Source organism: Sus scrofa, chromosome 12 (assembly GCF_054392235.1).
Source record: "Sus scrofa isolate SSC_HxYL_T2T_F1_AM1 chromosome 12, Sscrofa_HxYL_maternal_Yorkshire_Landrace_v2.0, whole genome shotgun sequence".
Taxonomy (NCBI): domain Eukaryota; kingdom Metazoa; phylum Chordata; class Mammalia; order Artiodactyla; family Suidae; genus Sus; species Sus scrofa.
Genome location: NC_139394.1, coordinates 36,102,009 through 36,114,721, shown reverse-complemented (window position 1 = coordinate 36,114,721; position 12,713 = coordinate 36,102,009). Strand labels below are relative to the sequence as shown.

Sequence of the window (12,713 nt, the reverse complement as noted above, 5' to 3'; positions counted from 1 at the left end):
CTCAGTTGGACCAATGCTGAACTTGCTAAGAGACTTGTTGGATAATGCATCCGGCTTGCAGGCCTCTTGAGAAGGAAAGGAAGGGAGAAGGAGCGTGGAAAACAAGAGAGACCTGTATGCTTGGAAACTGAGTTGTGTGGCCTTGTGTTCTGAGGACCTGCCCAGGCGGTGTGCTTCAGAGGAAACTGGAGGTGACCACATGGGAGCCCAGAGACTTGGATTTCTGAGTATCCCCCTTTTCCTCTCTGATCTTCCGCTCAGCCAGCTATGAAAGGAGGATATTTGATCTTACTGACCATGACCTGATGGCTTTATTCTCACAGGGGAGTTTAAGAAAAGACACAATTTGGGGGGGGGGCATTTAAAAAAAAATGTAGAAATAGCTGAAGGAACCATTTTTCTTTTTAGAAAGCAAAGTTAAACATTCAGAGGTGACACTCAGGTCACCCAGAGACAATGTAAGCTGAGTGATGACGAAGCCCATTTTCCACAACAGGACAGCCACTGTGGAAATGGAGCACTGGGAGCAGCAGGGCCGGGGTTTCTGTGGCTGTCCACAGTAACTTTGCGGTCAAAGTCTCACTCACTTCCCCTCATTCAGTGTCAGTGATCCACGGGCTGACATTATTACATTATTCTCCTACTTCTCTATCCTACGAATTTTCCTTCTTGTACCACCATCACTAAGCTTGCTATTACCAACTCTGCTGTGCTGTTTCTGTTTTGTTGGGGAGGTGGGATTGTCTTTTTTTTTTTTTTTTTTTTTTTTTTGGCTTTGTAGGGCCATACCCATGACATATGGAGGTTCCCAGGCTAGAGGTCCAATCAGAGGTGTAGCTTCCGGCCTACACCACAGTCACAGCAGCTAGGGATCCAAGCTGTGTCTGCGACCTACACCACAGCTCACGGCCATGCCAGATCCTTCACACACTGAAGCCAGGGATTGAACCCGCATCCTCATGAATGCTAATCAGGTTTGTTAATCACTGAGCCATGACGGGAACTCCATGTGCTGTTTCTATATACAACACTGTGCTCACACATACTTGTGTACAGTCTGGAGTCAACCAGCTATTTTCAAACAAAGTGGTAGTTTCACTGAATGCAGCTGCATTTTTACACCAGAGTTCCCAGGCTATGCTCTTTGGAACATCTAGATTCAGGGATATTTATACAGATACCTTGACAAAAATATTTGTGGTCAAATATGCTGGGGGAAGACTGAGGTTCCTTTAAGTGTTTACTTTAGAACTTCTCAGAGCATTATGGATGTTTCAGAGGATACAAAAAATTCTTAAATCTTTTTTTGTAGGAATAAATAATAACTCCTTAGGCAACCTAGTATAGGAAAACTGGTAAGGGCATTCAATCAATAAACATTTATTAACTACCTACTATCACAGGCACTGTTCCAGGTGCCTGGATAAATTATCTTTCTCAAGGTCCTTTTCAAAGTATTTTTATTGTAGTGGCAAGAGAAGACAATAAGCCAGTAAACAAGATAGCTTCAGTATATGATAGGAAACATATTAAAAAAACAGCTAGGACCCACTTTAAGGCCTCTTTGAGGAATTATCTGAGCTGAAACATAAAGGTAAACATGAGTCAGCCACAGGAAGAGCCACAGGGAAAACATTCCAGACAAACAAGAGAGTAAGTGCAAAGGCCCAAAAGCAGGAAAGATCTTGGGCTGTTCCAGGACCATGTCAAGGTCTGCTCAGGCTGATGTTGCTGGAGGGTAGTAGGGGATGAAGACAGTTGTAGAAAATGAGGTTGGGGAAGAGGCAGGTACTGGATCACATAAGGCCTGGTGGCAATAATATGGAATTTGGGTCTTAGTCTAAGGATGCTAAGGAGCTTCCAGGGGGCTTGAATTATTGAGGGGCTGTCAAGGGAGATGGAGAAGAATGGGTGGATTAGGAATGTGTCCTGGTAGGAGCACCCCCCTTAAATCTGTGCTATGCTCATATTGTCTTTCTGTGGTGTGGACCTCTGTTTCCTAACTCAGCTGGAAGTTCCCTCACTCAAGGCTCTAAGCAGAAAGCAAAAGGTAAGATCTAGGTGCCAGAAGACCTGGGTTCCAAGCCTGGGCTTACACTAAGCAGCTGTGGAAATGTGGACAAGTCACTTCACCTCTCTGGATCTCACTCACTTCATCTGCAAAGTGAAACAAAAGGACTTAGAGCTCTACTTCTACAATTCTGATATCTACAGTCCATGCCTCTCAAGGCTGAAAGAGATATAACCAGACACATAGAAGGAAACTAGGAATTTGCACCATATCCCTTTGAGAGACAATAAGGAAGAAAAAAAAAAAAGAAGGTTAAAGATTAGCCCCATAACCTTGGGCTTGGTGATGATTTCTTGCATATGACACCAAAAGCACAAGCAACAGAAGCAAAATTAGACCAATAGGAACTACATCAAACTAAAAAGCCTTTGTACAATAAAGGAGACAATCAGCAGACTGAAGAGGCAACCTAGAGAATGGGAAAGAATATTTGCAAACCATAGATCTGATACGGAATTAATATCCAAAACATACTAGAAACTCCTACAACTCAATAAAAAAAAAAGAAAAGAAACACCTAACTTAAAAATGAGCAAAGGAAGTGAACAGATATTTCTCCAAAAATTTTCCATTTTCCTATAAATGGCTAACAGATATATGAAAATATGTCAATATCACTAATTGTCAGGGAAGTGCAAATCAAAACTACAATGAGGTATGCCCTCCCACCTGTTAGGATGGCTTTTATTAAATAATAATTTTTTAAATATAACGAGTGTTGGCAAGGATGTGACAAACTCAAAGCCCTTGTACCCTCTTGGTGGGAATGCAAAATGGGGCAGCTGTTGTGCCAAATGGCATCGAGTTTCTTCAAAAAAAATTTAAAATTGAACTACCTAAGAGCCAACAATCCCATTTGTGTGTATTTATCCAAAATATGTTCAATCCCACAAAATATATGCATTAAATATGTTCATTTTTTAAAAAGTCAAAGGTTAGAAATTATATTCGTTTTCTGTGTCTGCGGAAGAATTCTCTACCTGAGTGTCTTAGAACAACAGAATTGTTCTTTCTTATATCCTGGAGGCAGGACATACAAAATCAAGGTTGGTAGGGCCACATTCTCTCCAAAGGTTCTAGAGGAGGATCCACTCCTTGTTTCTCCCAGGTTGGTGGCTCTAGGAGTTTCTGGCTTGTGGCCTCATCATTCTGTCCTCTGCCTCTGTTGCCTCTTACTCTTCTGTCCCCACTTCCCTCCACCTCTTTTTTTTTTTTTTTTTTTTTTTTTTCTTTTTTGACTGCCTGGGCATCATATGGAGTTCCCAAGCCAGGGATTAGATGCCAGCTGCAGTTGCAACCTACACCAGATCCTTTTAACCCACTGTGCCAGGCCAGGGATTGAACCTGTGCCCTGGTGCTGCAGAGATGCCACCCATCCCATTGTACCACAGCAGGAACTCCCTCCTGCCTCTTTCTTTTAAAGACACCTGAGAATGCATGTAGGGCCCATCTTGATCACCTAGGATAAGCTCCTACTCTCAAGATGCTTAACTGTATCTTTTGTCGTATAAAGTAATATTCAATCTTTGACCTCATAAAGTAATATGCACAGTACCTGGGATTAGGACCAGGACATATCTTTCAGGGCCATCACTAACCCCACTGCAGATATCCATTACTGCCTCCCTCCAAATATATTCTCATACTGTCCTCAGGAATTCATTCTTCCTCTCCAGGATTCCTATTCCACCAGATTTTATTTCTTTCATTTCTCTTTCATAGTGCCCAGTAAAAGACTTTGCATAAGGTGGGTAGTTATTCAGTGAATATTGCTCCCAAACTGAAACTTCCAGAAACCTTTCAGTAGGAGTATGCTGGGTACTTCCCTTACAATTCAAAAAAGATTGGAAAATTGGCTAGTCATCTGCTGATTTGTAAAGCAGCAAAAGAACACACTCAGCAGCATGAGAGGTTGAGTTTTAGTCTCTATTCTGCACCAATCTGTTCTGTGATCGTGGCTAGGCATGTCTCTCCGCTGTCTGGGCACTGGCTTTCTAAAGAGGGGGGCCTGGAGTTCCCTGGTAGCTCAGTAGGTTAAGACCTGACATTGTCACTACCGTGGCTTGGGTTTGATCCTTGACCCTGGAACTCCCACGTGCCATGGGCGCAACCAAAAATAAAGAAGTAAAAAATTTAAAAATGAAATACAGCAATTGGCTTCTAGAAGCTCTTATACCCTTATATTTTACAATTAGAATTTGGAGGGAGGAAAATTTTCCTCTACCCGTCTGAGGTTCATTAGCCTTGTAAATTAGCCTGGCAAAAGACATATTCACAAGAGTGAAACAAGAGTTGATTAACATGTGTATCATACAGACACATGGGAAAATTCAATGATAAGTAGCTCAAAGAGGTGTTTAGAATTTAGGTTTATATAACCTCTTAACAGACAAACAATAAATTTGCAGAGAAGTGACAAGACAAAGGAAAGCCCTTGAGCTTTTAGGGGAAGCAAATTGTAAAAGACAAACATACAGGGAAAACCAATGGAAAATAAGGGCAGGGTAATACGGTTTGTCACCTAGGTCCCTCTGGTGCCATCTTGGGGCTGACAGTCCAGAGTTGTTTCCAGGGACTAAGAACCATCCTGCCCTTTCAAGTAAGGCAGGGGAGGGACAAAGCGTTTTTCTTAGGTCCACTTTTTCTCAATTGCCTTTAGCTCAAAATAATCCTCTGTCAGAATGGCATATGTTGGAGTTCCCGTTGTGGCACAGAGGAAATGAATCCAACTAGGAACCATGAGGTGGCAGGTTTGATCCCTGGCCTTACTCAGTGGCTTAAGGATCCCGTGTTGCTGTGGCTGTGGTGTAGGCCGGCAGCTGTAGCTCTGATTCAACCCCTAGCCTGGAAACCTCCACATGCCATGGGTGGGGCCCTTAAAAAGCAAAAAAAAGAAAAAGAAGAAGAATAGCATATATTAAGGAGTGGCATACCCTGAGCTCCTTCAAAGTCAAAATTAAATATATTCTTTCTCAGGATCCTTTGAAAAAAACATAGCCTTTTGTGCTCTCTTACTGCAGTTTGGCGGGAAGCATCTGCCCCAGAAAGAAGAAAAGGATGGAAGTGAGATAAAAATCTTCATTTTCCAGTCCTGATGCCCCAGATCTGAACACTTGAAGCTTCTGCAACAAGGAGGGTCAAATTTCAAAGATCTCTATCTCTACCATGAGATCTATTGCTGTTTTGGAAAAAGTCAGCAAATCCTTCAGCTAACAAGTTGTTTCTTCAGCCCAGCCAACTGGATGCCTGCTTCTGACTTCCTCTTCATCCTGTCCCCCCTCTATCCCCACTCCCACACCCCAGTATATCCTCAGGACAACTTCCTCCCATAAGTAATTTAAAGAGCCAAGCTATTAATAAGACATATTGTAACAGAGGGTGAAAAAGGCACAGGAAAAGGAAAGTAATTATCCTTTCCTTCTTATCCTACTCCCTTATTAAGTGCTAGAGGAAAGATACAAACTTTTTTGTACTAGGGACAATGGAAAAAAATAACATTAACTGAGCATATACTATGTACCAGGCCTTTTCCTGGTTATCTTATCCTCAAGACAACCCTGTGAAATAGGTATTATCATCCCCTTTAAAAGACATGGAAACATTTTGCTATACAGCAGAAATTGGCGCAACTTTGTAAATCAACTATACTTTAATGAAAAAAAAGAAAAAAAAAGATATGGAAACAACCCAAATGTCCATGATGGGACAAAGGGTAAATAAAATCTGTTGTGTATATAAACTGGAATATTATCCAGCCTTAAAAAGGAAGGAAATTCTGGTATATGCTTACAACATGGACAAGACATTAAGACATTATGCTTAATAGCATGATAATGGGAGAAAAAATAATGTATACATGTAGTGTAACTGGGTCATCATGCTGTACTGTAGAAAAAAAAATTGTACTAGGGAAATAACAATAAAAAAATTTTTAAGACATTACATTTAAGACTCATAGATATAGGGAATGAACTAGTGGTTACCAGTGGCGAGAGGGAAGGGGGGAGGGGCAATATAGGGGTAAGGGATTAAGAGGTACAAACACTTGGAGTTCCCTGGTGGCTGAGTGGTTAAGGATCCAGCATTGTCACTGCTGTGGTGCAGGTTTGATCCCTGACCTGGGAACTTCTGCATGCCATAGGCATGCCCAAAGAAATTAGAATTAAAATTTAAAAATGAAAGAGGTACAAACAATTTATGAATAAAATAAGCTGCGAGGATCTATTTTGCAACATGAGGAAGATGGCCAATATATTTTTTTTCTTTTTCAGAGGAACCCACAGCATATGGAACTTCCCAGGGTAGGGATCAAATCCAAGTCAGAGCTACAACCTACATCACCGCTGCAGCAGCACCAGATCCTTTAACCCACTGTGACAGACCAGGGACCAAACGGGTGCCTCCACAAAGACAAGCTGGATCATTAAAGCACTGCACCACAGCAAGAACTCCTGCCAATATTTTATAATAACAACAAATGGAGTATAACTTTAAAATTGTGAATCACTATATTGTACACCTTATATAATATTGTATATCAACTATACTTCACTAAAAAATTTTTGAGACATTATACGAAGTAAAATGATTCAGACACAAACGTATCCATATTATATGATTACATTTATACAACGCACCTCGAATAGGCAAATCTAGAGAGACAAAAAGTAGGATAGAGATTACCAGAGGGTGAGAGGAAGGAAGAATGGGAGTTTATTTTTTGATGGGTACAGACCTTCTGTTTGAGATGATTAAAAAAAAAAAAGCTCTGGATATAGATAATGGTGAGAGTTGCACGACATCGTGAATGCACTCAGACTGCACACTTTGAAACGGTTAAAATTATAGCAATTTTAATTATGTATATTTTACTACAACTTGAAAAAAGGTTATGGAAACTATGAGGTTAATTGTTCCAACTGGCATAGTCATTAAAGGGGACGCCAGAGTTTGAACCCATTTAACTGACACGTGATAATTATTATGTAAAGAAAAAAGAAATCAGTAGATAGTAATAATACTGATCTCCAGACAAAGCAGAAACTGCAATTGAATAAACACTAGTTTCTACCCCAAGCTAATTTCCTGACCCAAGGTTGTTTTTCAGATGACGACTGCGTGAGTGGAAAGAATGTTAACTCATCTCTCATTGAATATTATCTAACCACATCCTCAGTCTCTTCTGTAAACGGCCTTGTCCGCTGTGTTATCTCCTGGTTCAGCTCTGTTTGGACTTGGAGAATAATTAAAGAACTAAAAATAAAGAAATGAGCCTGGCTCCAAAAGCCTGAAAAGAATGGCCTTGATGAGAATAAAAACAGTGATTCCTTTTAACCAGTGTTGAGAGAATTTTGAGTAGCCACTAGATTGTCACATTCAGGTTCAGCTTTGTCTCCCTTCTCAGGTATTTGGCACAATATCTAGCCAACAGCAATATTTGGAAATGTTTAATTAACTGAATTACATTTTGAAAATTTAACCCCAAACCTCATAGGAGACACTCTATATGACCAGCCTAGATATGGAATAATCCAAAGTCCCTAATGGCAATCAATGATTCTGTTGTTGTTATTGTGTTTGGGTCTCTGGGTAGCAGGGGTGCTACCACCACCAAGACACATAGAAATTATCTAGCTTTTCGGTATGTGTTAGTCAAAGAACCACTGAGGAAGATTTAAGTACTGTATCCTTTCTTGGTAATAATAACAGCTGAAGACATGACTGACACAATGTGCCTACAGAAGTGACACAACATGAAGTGCCAGTGCAACTTGTGAAGCACTGTATTCTTCCCCAAATATGTATCCTGAATATAAGGAGGCCTTTAGACCTCATTTCCAATTTATAGGAAATATACAAGACAGAGAAATAAGTTAAATCATGCCATGATCCCTCAAGACAATTGACCTTCTTACTTCAAAACATCCCATGGGAGCAAGAAGGGGCAATGGCTCTAGATTAGAGAAAATTAAAGAAATACAAAGCCAGGAGAGTTCCCTTTGTGGTGCAGCGGAAACGAATCTGACCAATAACCATTAGTTTTGGGTTTGATCCCTGGCCTCACTCAGTGGGTTAAGGATCCGGCATTGCCATGAGCTGTGGTGTAGGTTGCAGATGCAGCTCAGATCCCACACTGCTGTGACTGTGGTTTAGGCTGGCAGGTACAGCTCTGATTCAACCCTTAGCCTGAGAACCTCCATATGCCACAAGTACAGCCCTAAGAAGCAAAAAAAAAAAAAAAAAGAAAAACAGACAGACAAAGCCAAAGTACATTATGTGAAGCTTCAATAGATTCTGGCTCAAAAAAACCTATAAAATGGACAGTTAAAAACATTTGAGTATAGACTAGAAAGTAGTTACTAGGAAATTATTACTTGTATTCTTATTATAATGATATGATATGAAGGAAATCTTTCTTCTTTTTAGAGCATATAGCTGAAGTATGTAAGACTGAACTGTCATGACATTTGACCCTTATTTCAAAAAATTTAGCAAAAAAAGTACACACATTCACATACACGTGCCTATGAGTAGGAAAGAAAATATAGCAAAACCTAGATCTGGATGTTGAGTATTTGGGTGGTCATTGTACTATTCTTTCAACTTTTCTATATATTAGAACATTTTCCAAATTTAAATTTATTTTGTAAAAATTAAGGAGTTCCCATTGTAGATCAGCGGGTTAAGGACACAGTGCAGTCTTTGTGAGGATTTGGGTTCAATCTCTGACCTCGCTCAGTGAATTAAGTTGCCACAAGCTGCCACGAACGTCACAGATGTGGCTCGGATCCAGTGTTGCTGTATCTGTGGCATAGGTCGGCAGCTGCAGGTGCAATTGGACCCCTTGCCTGGAAACCTCCATATGCCACAGGTGTGGCCCTAAAAAGAAAAAAGAAAAAAAGAAAAAATCAAAATCAAGAGTATAGCAACAAAACATAGCTAATGTTTACTGCGTATGTGCTATGTGTCAGGCAATGGTCTGAGACTTTACTTAGCTTATTTAATTTTCATAACAACTCTGCGAGATAGGTTCTAATATTCTCACTTTAGTAATGAGGAACGTATTCAATTATACAGTTCAGATCTCTTAAGGAAAGAACATGGGGCCACTTCCAGGCCAGTTCCTGACAGTAAATTTTTGCACTTACAATAAATGCCAAAAACAGACATGATGCAGGCTCAGAATGAAAGCCACCTGAATTCCGGTTTAGTGCCCTCCTGACCCAGGAAACTCACATCTTCCATTTTTACCCCTTAAATATTCATTTATGCAGCTACTGACATCCCAAAGCTCCATCTCTTAGGAAGTTATATAATAAAATGACCTCGATTCTGCCAGAATGGTTTCAGCTTTTCATTTAGGGGTCAACTCGTTCTGTTTTAATAGAGAGAGGAGGCAGTCAGGTGGGCTCAGAGCCCTTGGCCATTCATCCCAGCTCTGCAACCAACAGCGGTGGGGCTTGGGCATGAGGGACGTAATTTTACCTGGCTGGGCCCATCTCTTGTGAATGAAGAGTTTGGCCCAAAAATGTGTAAGATTCTTTCCAACTTAGCCTTCCTGCAATCAAAGCTTACAATAGTCAGTTTCACCATCAAGATGCTCAATTTTGTTCAGCTACAGAATTTTTTTAAACAGTTTCTCGGGGCTGAGCAAATTACTTCCCTCCTAAAGGTTTTTTGTTATTGCTGTTTGTTTTTTAATGCAGCATGTGGAAATTCCTGGGCCAGGGATTAAATCTGAGCCACAGATTCAGCCTATGCCACAGTTGTAGCAACTCCAGATCCTTTAACCCATTGTGCCCAGCTAGGGGTGGAACCCACACTTCCAGAGTGACCCAAGCCTCTGCAGTTGAATTTTTAACCCACTGTGCCACAGCAGGAACTCCGCCTTATAAAGTTTTATGCGTTTTGGGTTTTTTTTTTTTTTTTTTTTTTTTTTTTTTTTTTTTTTTTTTTTTTTTTTTTGGCTTTTCAGGGGCACATCCACAGCATATAGAAGTTCCCAGGCTAGGGGTCAAATTGGAACTGTAGACGGCCTATGCCACAGCCCCAGTAACGCAGAATCTGAGCTGCGCCCACAACCTATACCACAGCTCATGGTAATGCCAGATCCCCGACCCACTGAGCAAGGCCAGGGATGGTATCTGCATCTTCATGGATACTAGTGGGATTCATTCCCGCTGTACCAATGTGGGAACTCAAGGTTCTATTTTAAAAGTGTCCTCTGCAGCTGCTCTCTGGACCCTTTTTCATCCCCGCAAGTCTGTTGATCTGGTAACTAAGTGTAGGGACCCCTTGTGATCTGAGGCAAGAGATTCAAATTTCAAACAGTGGAGCACAGGGCATGGTGGGGGGACTTTAAATTGCACTCCTGCCCATTAGGACACAAACTGTCTGAAATGCTATGCTCAGTCCCAAACTCGCTCACCTCCTCAACTTCGTGTCCCACCAACAATAGGAAATGCACTACATTCACCTTAAACCAGCCAAAGGTCAGGCACCATCAGGTGGGTAAGTGAAGAACACAAGAATTCTGCTAAAATTCACTTAGTCTCCAAAATTGTCTGGCCAAAGAGCCTTTCCATCTTAAGTTCAGTGAGCACCACCAAGGCCAACTTCTCCAAGTGGTTAAAGGTGATACAGATTCTAATCCCCTAACAGAATTGTCAAATGGATTTGAGTTCTACAAGTTGAACACAGGTCTGCAGTTACCCCCCTATTTCAGGTGGAACTCTGCAAGCAAACTGTGATACTGATGATTATACCCAAACTCCCACCCACCTGCTCACCTTCCATCCATCCTGCTGCCACCAGCCCCACTCCAGCTCCAGCTCCCACTTGGAGCACCTCTTCAGCCTTTTCTTACTGAAGTTTTTAGCAAAAGTAATTTTGCACTGTGATTGACTTTTCACCTTTATTTCACACAAACACTATATATATGTGTGTGTGTGTATTTGTGTGTGTGTGTACGATATATATGCATGCATCTATATAATGCATATATATGGTGCATATATATGTTGTGTGTGTGTGTGTGTATAGATATACTGTAAATGGAGTCATTCGAACTTCTATTGGAAGGAATCTAAGGTTGACTCCATTGTTTGTTGCCATTGTTAGTTTTAAAGATATGTAGGGCAATATTGTCACAAGATGTAGCCCTAAACCCAGAGCCCGTGGAGCCAGGAGAGTCCCTTCACACCCCCACCCAGCAGCCGTGGGAGTGGGAACTAGACCTGGTTCGTTGACAGGATCGGGTGGGACCATGAAAAGCCCTTGCCCTACTTTGATTCTGCCATCCTTGCTCAGAGGCTGAACTCCCTCCCTTTGCCCAGGACATCCGGCACCAGGATTTCTAAATCAAGACCAAAGGCAACAAAGTGTAAACTTTACATTCCATTCCTTCTGTAAGAGAGCCCTGTGAAAGCTCTCTTCTTGGAAAAGGGGTGGTGGAGAAAGGTGGGGGAGCTACCACAGGCTGCCTGCTCTCAAGGCAAATCTTTCCAACTCCCCATAGAAGGAGACTTTGAAAGGAGACCAGTTAGGGTAATGCATCATACCCCCAAAGGTGGCCCATTTACCTTCTACTACCAAAAAATTCATTTTTAAATAAGGTTGGGGGATAATGCATTTGGAGATTCACACTTTACCTTGACATATAAAGGTTCTGAGAAACAAGCCTGTGTATGTTTAATGCAAGCTTTCCAGAAGCCCTTTGAGTATCTAGTCATCTTTTTCTCTTTTAGTAATACTTATAAACATCTGTTTTAAAGAATACAAACTGGGAAATGCAGGTTTATTGGGAAACTGTGACCTTTGGAGTTAGCTAATCTAGTTTGGAATCACCATCTGATCATTTACTTGCTGTGGGGCCCTGAGAAATTTATTTAACCTCTCTGAAGTTTCTCTCTTGCCATCTTTAAAAGTAAGCTAATAATTCCAACCTCATAAGGGTACTGTGAGAATGAAATGGGTGAAGGAATTGCTTGACACCTGTTGGGAGTCTAATGAATGGTAACTGCCATTCATAAAAATAACACCTTGTGGAGTGGAGGTTGCAAGGCACTTTCCAGGATAAAGGAAGGAATTGTTTCCCCAGCGGCTGAGAATGCTTCCCTGGAAGACAGCCCTCCACTCTCAGCCCTCTTCAGGAATTGTCTTGGCTGAAGAGAGCATGCCAATGACATGCCCCATCCTTAGGGCAGCTGTGGAGGAAAAAGGGTTACAAAAGTCTGATCTTCTCACCCATTAGAAGACCAGTCTGAAAGGCTGTCTCAATTTCAGAGCTTCCCATGAGGTCGGCTAAGGCCACCCCTGAGACCATATTGCAGCCTATTTTCTCCTCCTCCCCCAGTTCTACTACCCTTTCTTCCCTTCCCCCTTCCCGCTCTTCTACAGATGTTAATCCAAGAGCACTCCCTGATAAACCTCCAGCACACAGACTTCCACTTCAGAGTCAGCCTTCCTGAGGGCCTGGCCAGCACTGCTGTGATTCTAATAACCCACCTCCCATCAGGACCTTGATGGCAGGAAAGAGGCAGCAGGGCTCAAAGCATCTCATCAAGACCCAGATTTACGCCTCTAATGAAGTACAAGTTCCTTAAAGAAATGCATCCCAGGAGTTCCCACTGCTGTGCAGCAG

The 12,713-nt window shown here is 41.6% G+C and overlaps 1 protein-coding gene across 3 annotated transcripts in view; it reads left to right on the top strand.

The window, feature by feature from the left end:
• SMIM36 (small integral membrane protein 36) overlaps positions 1–12,713 on the top strand; it is a 57,056-nt gene that overhangs the window by 34,214 nt on the left and 10,129 nt on the right. The window contains exon 3 of one of the 3 annotated variants that reach the window (XM_084983018.1): positions 5,092–5,978. The exons of the other annotated variants lie outside the window; for them this stretch is intronic. The gene's annotated coding sequence lies outside the window, so the exon portion shown is untranslated. Of the gene's footprint in view, positions 1–5,091; positions 5,979–12,713 lie in introns of those variants that run through there. 3 annotated transcript variants of the gene reach the window in all.